This window comes from Camellia sinensis, chromosome 4 (assembly GCF_055761805.1).
Source record: "Camellia sinensis isolate YWXY chromosome 4, ASM5576180v1, whole genome shotgun sequence".
Taxonomy (NCBI): Eukaryota; Viridiplantae; Streptophyta; class Magnoliopsida; order Ericales; family Theaceae; genus Camellia; species Camellia sinensis.
Window position 1 is genome coordinate 216980301 of NC_138964.1, and position 7502 is coordinate 216987802.

General features: G+C 29.5%; 1 long non-coding RNA gene across 1 annotated transcript; it reads left to right on the plus strand.

The window, feature by feature from the left end:
• The first annotated feature begins 1529 nt into the window (after nucleotides 1-1529).
• LOC145823561 (uncharacterized) lies at nucleotides 1530-3573 on the plus strand. The gene is made up of 3 exons (XR_014365858.1): nucleotides 1530-1794; nucleotides 2718-2770; nucleotides 3534-3573. It is a non-coding gene; the product is annotated as an uncharacterized LOC145823561 (long non-coding RNA).
• Nucleotides 3574-7502: the final 3929 nt, after the last annotated feature.

Genomic DNA, 7502 nt, shown 5'->3' on the forward strand with positions numbered 1-7502 from the left:
TCACATATCTAACTCACATCATAACTTACTTAAATAATAATAATTAAAAATAAATAGAAAGCAAAGATAAATTAAATTAAAAAAAATTAGAAACTCATAACTCCATCTTAAATAAATAAATTAAAAAAAAACCAAATAGAAACCACACAAAAATAAAAAATAAAAAGATAAAAATTTAGAAATGGATCTAAAAAATATGACAATATCAAAATTTTAAATCACTTAATGAGAAACATTAATCAATTTTCAAGTCTTATTTATAGAATAATATGATTAGTCATCTCAACTCCTAAACTTCAAGGGCACTGGCAGAGGAGCTAAAAGATTGGATTAGGTGAAGCTTAAGTTGTTGGAGATAACATTCTACCACTCTATAAATTTATTTATTTCTTAATTTTATTTTTTCCCTGTGTGATTCTTTTTCTCTATTGTTGGTTTGGTTTTGGTTTCAGTTTTAGTGAAGTTTATGTGTTTGTTTACAGATTTGTACGGTAGAGAAGAATTATTAGTGATTATGGTTGCAATCGAAATATCTATGTCTGTTCTATGTCAAGGATTTTGATCGAATTTTGTTTTCTTCAATGAAGACCATAAAATTGAAGTAAAAAAATGGGTATTAAATTTTTTATTTTTTATTGTCATTTTATTTTATAAAAAATGTAAAAATCTATTTTTTTGGACAACAGAGCTTACACTGAACTCGCCTTCGAAAAAAGCAAGCCCAGGTAAGATGATATAAAAATCTATTGAGAATTCAAGATTTTACCATAACATTAGATTTTTGTATAACTAGGTAAATTTAAAATTTTTAAATATCATTATATTCTTTATTTTTATTCTCTTCCCATTAGACCATTACTGCTATTTGTTAATTATAATTCAATTAATTCAAAATGAAAGCTTAATATAACTTTTCATATATATTATGATTAATTTGTTACAATTATAATTATATATAATAGCATAATATAAGAATAATTTCTAAATATAATTTCTATTTTTTTATGTGATTAAAATAGTCCATCTTAATAGTATATAGAAGAGTTAGATGGTTTCTTTTATCTCTAAAAAACCCAATCTATTTTTTTTTTACTTTTTAATTTTTTAAATTGAAACATCAATTGTTTGTCTTAAAAAAAATGATAAACACATATCAAAAAGCTGCACATTTTTTTTTCTTTTTCCTTTTTTTTTTCCTTTTTTAATATGTAGGATATTTACAAATGAGAAATGTTTGACACCTCAAATTTTTTTCCATAATCCAACTTATAATGATGTAGTCATAAGTGCCAATTTTTATACAAATATTGTGAGAACCCGAATATAAAAATTAAGTAAATAATTAAATAATAATATTACAATCTCAAATATTTTTGTGGTGAATTCTAAGGTGCAAATTAAATATTATTGGAGGATGTTTTAATTAATTTTAAACTTAAAATAAATTTGTGGTGAAAGCATTTAATTCAGAGGCAAGATTTATTATAAAAAATATATAGAGAGAGAAGAGGGTGTGACTCGAACTCTAGACCACAAGGTTAATATATAAGACTCCTACCATTTGAGTTACATATAACTTATACATATATTTTGTATATTTATTTATTTATTTGACCTATGTGTGCCCACTACTAGTATAAAATAAAATAAACACAAACCCTACTCTATTATTTGTTCACCACATAGGGCAACAACACAGCAGCCACGGGAGAAGGTTTGAGAGAAGGAAAAAAAGAAGAAGATGTTGCAATCAAAGAACTTTTGGGTGTGTTGTGTTGTGTGTGATCATCAAAGGTTAGCCCTCTTAGGTTTTCTTCTCTTCTTTCTTTGTTCTATCCTTATTCTATAATTATTTTATTTATTCATGGAGAGGTTGTAGGTTTATGTATTGTGTATATAGATATCCTATTAAGAAACTTGAGGAGCTAAATTTATGTGTAAAGATTGGGTGTAATTTTCAGTCCAAAAAATTCTGCACAGAATCGCAAACTTTAAAAATCAAGAAACCATATCAAACGGATGAATTTTAATATGAAATTTTTACAGTAGATCAATTACACATTGAATTGCATATCTGAATTTTTTCATAATTTTTGGGAGTCGAAATCCATATAAATTGAGGTATTCAAATCTGTCCAGGAAACCAGTCCGAAACAGTAAATTCGGGATTGTTGTTCTCTTTGGGTATAAATCCAAAAATTATCAAATTAGTGTCATTAGAACCGGTTACGAGACTAGTTTCGTATGTTTTTGGCCTTGCATTGATTGCTCGTGTATATTAAGAGAACCGTCAATTTCTTTAAAGTGCTGCAGAAAACAACCTGTTTGGATATAATTAATTGTAGAAAATTATTTTGATAAGCAAATCAAGTGAAACCATTTGGGTTTGAAGCTTAGGATATATTAGATCATATCTGGAGGTTATTAGAATTTTTCGAATAGCGTGGAGTGGGTTTTGAAATTTTCAAAGTTAGCGAATAGATTGGGAAAACTAGTTTAAAACACTGTTTTATCTTAAAGTTATTTTTAGTTAAGTTTCGATCGGAACCTATGTCTTGGGTGATTTTAGACCTTGAAGAACATGAACTTAGGTAATATTTAAGAGTAACGGTGAGTTGGGTTGAGCCGTGTTAGTGCGTTTTAGTTTGGGGTTACTCAGTTCGTATTTTTTAGTATTTTTAAATTAACAGTGACGTGTAGTTTTCATATTGGTTCAGGGCACTAGTTGGACTTTCATACTCTATTCGAGGATTACATTATTTCGTTCCAGGTGAGTAGTTTCATGCTACATATTTTTATAAATGTTCCCCTACCCTGAACTGTTGGAAAAATTAAATTGTTGTTTCATGATTAAACTGTTTTGATAAATTATTATATTATCAATTGAATCAAATTATTTCTGAAACATGTGTGAACTTGGCATACTATAAACTATTTGTTTTGGTCTCATGTTTATAATGATGAACTACCATGTTTTGCGAAACTGATGTGTATTGATTATTGGGACCGTGTGTTTTTAGTCTAGGGAAATTATTCCACTGTGTGTGGTGACTCTGGCCACTAGGGAACAGATCCGGGTTGGGCCGTGATGACTCTAGTGCTCAACGATTGTAAGGAACAGACCTTTAAAAACAACTAGGTGACCTTCAATCGGATCGTCTTTGAGAAAAGGCCCAGGTGCCACCCTGAGGATGACTCTTAGTTCGGTATTGGATCCAACGGGGCTTATAGCCTGAGAAATGTGTGGCAAATTATTTGTTTTTATTGGTACCCAGAAAATTATTGGTGTTCATGTTATAATCTGTTTTAAGTGAAAAATGTCGTTTATCATGTTCTTGCGAGACATGAGTATTTTAAGTGTTGAATTGTGGAACCTTCTTTTTGAAACAGATTGTATTTACTAAACTGTATGCCAATCTAGTTTCTGTGATATATATCTTATTTTGGAATTGAACCCTGTTTTCAAAACTGTATTTACTATCCATGTTGCTACTCACTGAGCTATCAGCTGACTTAGTTGTTACCATTTCCAGGTGTTAGAAGGACTTAGAGTGGACTCATGGCGTAGTGGGGACTCAATTGCATGGACCTCTAGGGCATTCCTTTAGTTTAGAGTGTTATGTCAAGTTTGTGCATATTTATATTTATTCTTATCGAAGTTCATTTAGGATTATTTTTGATAGGTGGGTTGTTTATATCCCATAAGTTTGGATGATTTTTTATTACAGTTGATTTTGCCGTTTATAATTGTGACATGTCTGGATTGAGTTTTGGTTATTTATTATTAGACTATTGTTCAGTTGTTCAATGTGATTGGATTCGTGTTTAGGCTTACGTGTGCCTTGGGCTAAGTCCCTGTGGGCCACGGCCGGTCATGCCCGGATTTGGGGTGTGACAAATATGAGAACAAAATTAATTAAATTATACATTTTAACTAATCACATACTCAAATTTTGACTATTTCAAGATGTTATTTCACTATAATTTCAATTAAGAGAATCTTCAACTCTTAATATATTTTTTTTATCAAATTATAATATGATAAAAATTTAAAAAGATGAAACATTGAAAATTATAATTTTTCCATCAAATTTGGTGAAAAGAAAAAAAAAATTGGGGTAAGAATGAAAATTCTTTTAAAAATTGATAGAAATTTAATGAAAAAGTTAAAGTAATTCATATCAAATTAAAAATTTTATTCAAATTTAAAATCAAATTAGATAAAAAAAATTAAAAGAAAATGCTGAAAGTTTGAAAATAATTTTAAACCTTCTTATTCTTAAAGACTAGAAATCCGTGTGCGTATTATATTCATATTATATTTTTAGTTATAAAATTGAAATCAAGAAAAATATAACTTAAATTATTGGATTAATAGTGAAAATATCATATTAATTATTGCTAAATATCAATTCACTTCATATTTAATAATAAAATTATATATTTATTTAATTATAAATTATAAATTTGTATATTTTTATAATTAGAAGAGATGTGTCATAACTCATTTAATCAGATTTAACTTTTTTTAATACAAATTATCAAAATTGCACTAAATATATATATATATATATTTTAATTTTTTAAACTAATAATTTAAAAAGTTATAAATATAAAAATTAACTTATAAAATTCATATATATTGTAAGGTAAAATATTAAATTATTTCAAGATAATCATAATAACTTATTTTAAAAAATTTATGAAGTCGCGTGCTATGCACGGGTTACCATTGGTTAATAGCGAAAAATAAAATGAGAAGATGACGGATAGTGGCTGGGGCATTGGACAACGGAAATGTACGAGGGACATGTGGGGTCATTTTCAAAATCAAACAAGCAAGCGTGCCTTTGGAACCGTCAAGTCCAATCCCAACTCCATTGATCATCTCACCATCTCCACCACTCATATCCCGCAAAACAAACAACTCCTGCACTCCATTCATATTCTCTCTCTCTCTCTCTCATTATTCCACACTACTCATAATTGGACAAATTGTCTCCTCAAGGGATAATGAATTTTATTATTTTAATCAATAACATACAACTTAAGACACCATCTAAATTTTCTCTCAACAAATTATAATTTTGAGGCAGATTGCCATTGTTTATAAATTTGAATAATTATTAACCTCTATATTAAATAATGCATCCCAAAATATTCTTGATATCTTTAAACCAAATGATAACTAAAAATTATAAATTTCATAACCATTTGATATACCCTCACACATTAATACAAGAGACATAAAGGGTTGAAACTATTAAACCACTACATTTGGTTATACATTATATAATATTTAAAATTGGTATTGACAACAAGTGCTCTTAAAACACAAGGAAAAGATATAAAATAAATTAAAAAAATGCAAAGCATGTTTTAATAAGTTCAATATACTTTTTATTAAAATCAATATAGTTTTCAACAATTTCACATATTTTTAAAACACTATTTAACTTAATCTCAATATTTGCCTTCAAAATTTAATATTTAAATATTTACTTCTCAATTACAATAAAAATATATAAATATATTTTATTCTTAAATATTTTACTACCCAATTAATTTAGAACAACACCTAAGTGTCACATGATACTTTGATACTACCTGTATTATTTTATTTGTCAAAATTTTCGCAACAATGCTAGAGGGCCACAATTTTTGTGGCTACAATGTCTCAAAACTGTCAAAACGATATCATTTTGACATGTTTTGCACCTAAAACGATGTCATTTTAACAGTTTTGAGTCATTGTAGTCACAAAAATTATGACCCTCAAACATTTTCCAAATTTTCGTTATAATTACTCGTTCCATGAAATGATTAGTTATTCCACGCAATTCCAAAGGCAGTAGGCCTGCCAAATGATAGGGTTGCTGCAACGGAGCAGGCGAGAATGTCTTGTTGTCTCCTTCTACACCTACACCCTACAAACCTCATCGAACCAAATGTCTTCTTTCTTCTTTTTTTTTTTTCCAAAAAATAAAGTTGCATTACATAGCTAATCTATCCTCCCAATTCTCTTATAAATATGGAGACCCTAAAAACATGATAGGCATACACACTTAAACATGGATATCACTGCAAAGGAGAAGAACAAAGAAGATCACCTTACTGCAGTGTGGTTCGCATTATTCGCAGCCGGAACCGCCGCATTGGTGGCGTGTCTGCAACGCACCGCCGTGGTGGAGCAGTGGCGCGTGTGGGTGTTCCTCGCACTTAACCTCTTGCTCTTGGCCATTCTCTTCACATCATCCACATGTACAGCAACATCATGTTTCAATAATAATGATACTTCAGTTCCATCAGACGAAGCTAGTGAAGAAAGCAACACAGAGGCACAACACAAGATCAATGAGAGCAAGATGGGAAGGAAACAATGCAGGAGGAGAGTGATGTCTGCAGATGAAGATGAGAGAGACGAAGATGATGATAATGATGATGATGATGCGAAACCAACTCATCAACTGTCGAAGGAAGAACTGAATGAGAGAGTGGAGGCCTTCATTGCCATGTTCAGGCAGCAATTGGTTTCTGATGCTAAGGATAGATCCAGATTTCGATTTTCATCTGGACCGAGGCTGAGGCAACATTGTCTGTATTATTAGGGCCCGGGATCCTTAATCCTTAGATTTCTATATTTTCCTGTCTCAATGCACTCTTGGCATTGAGAGATACATCAATCTTGAGTTTTTTTTGCATACAATCCAACGATTAATAGTGTATTAAGATAAGAGGAGAACAAAATTTAGGAATAAATGATCATTGGCCCAATACCACTGCATGAGATTCTATCCCAAATTTTCTCTCTATATCTCATTACATTTTTAATACTATTAACAGTTTTGAAATTCTTATCACATCTTACCGCTGAAAGATCCGTATGAAAAAAAAGATATGATAGTTGAGAAGGGGATTTGGTTGTGGAGTCTTTTGAGACCACTTTGAATTCTATTTTGATAACTCAAATGGTTAACTTTTTAATATATATGAAGTACAACTTTTCTATCAATAATCAAATCAATTACATTTCATTAATTACATTTCATTATGATTTTGAGGCCGACGATTAGATGATAAATATCTCCCAAGAGTCAAAGACTGCAATCTCTCCATCTACTTATTAGGATGTCACAACCCGTGAAAGCTACTGGATTTAATATACGCCTCTACTCTCTAAAATGATAACAGTACTGAAGAATAATGTTAGAATAAACAAATTTTTTATCACTAAACATAAAAATAGTGTAACTTATATTAATATAGGATTCATGTTTTTATATCTATCTAATAATAAAAAAATTAAATAAAATATGCTTTTAAATAAAATAGTGTAACTCATGCTTTTATTATTATTATGATGAGAAAAAAAAAAATAACAAGAGTAGTTGAGAACGCTTTTCACAAGAAATGTTCACCATGTCCGCAACAAGCAGACTTACAATTTGACTAGGGGCTCTTCAAAAGTTACTGTTAGACCATTTTAATATCTTTTATTTATT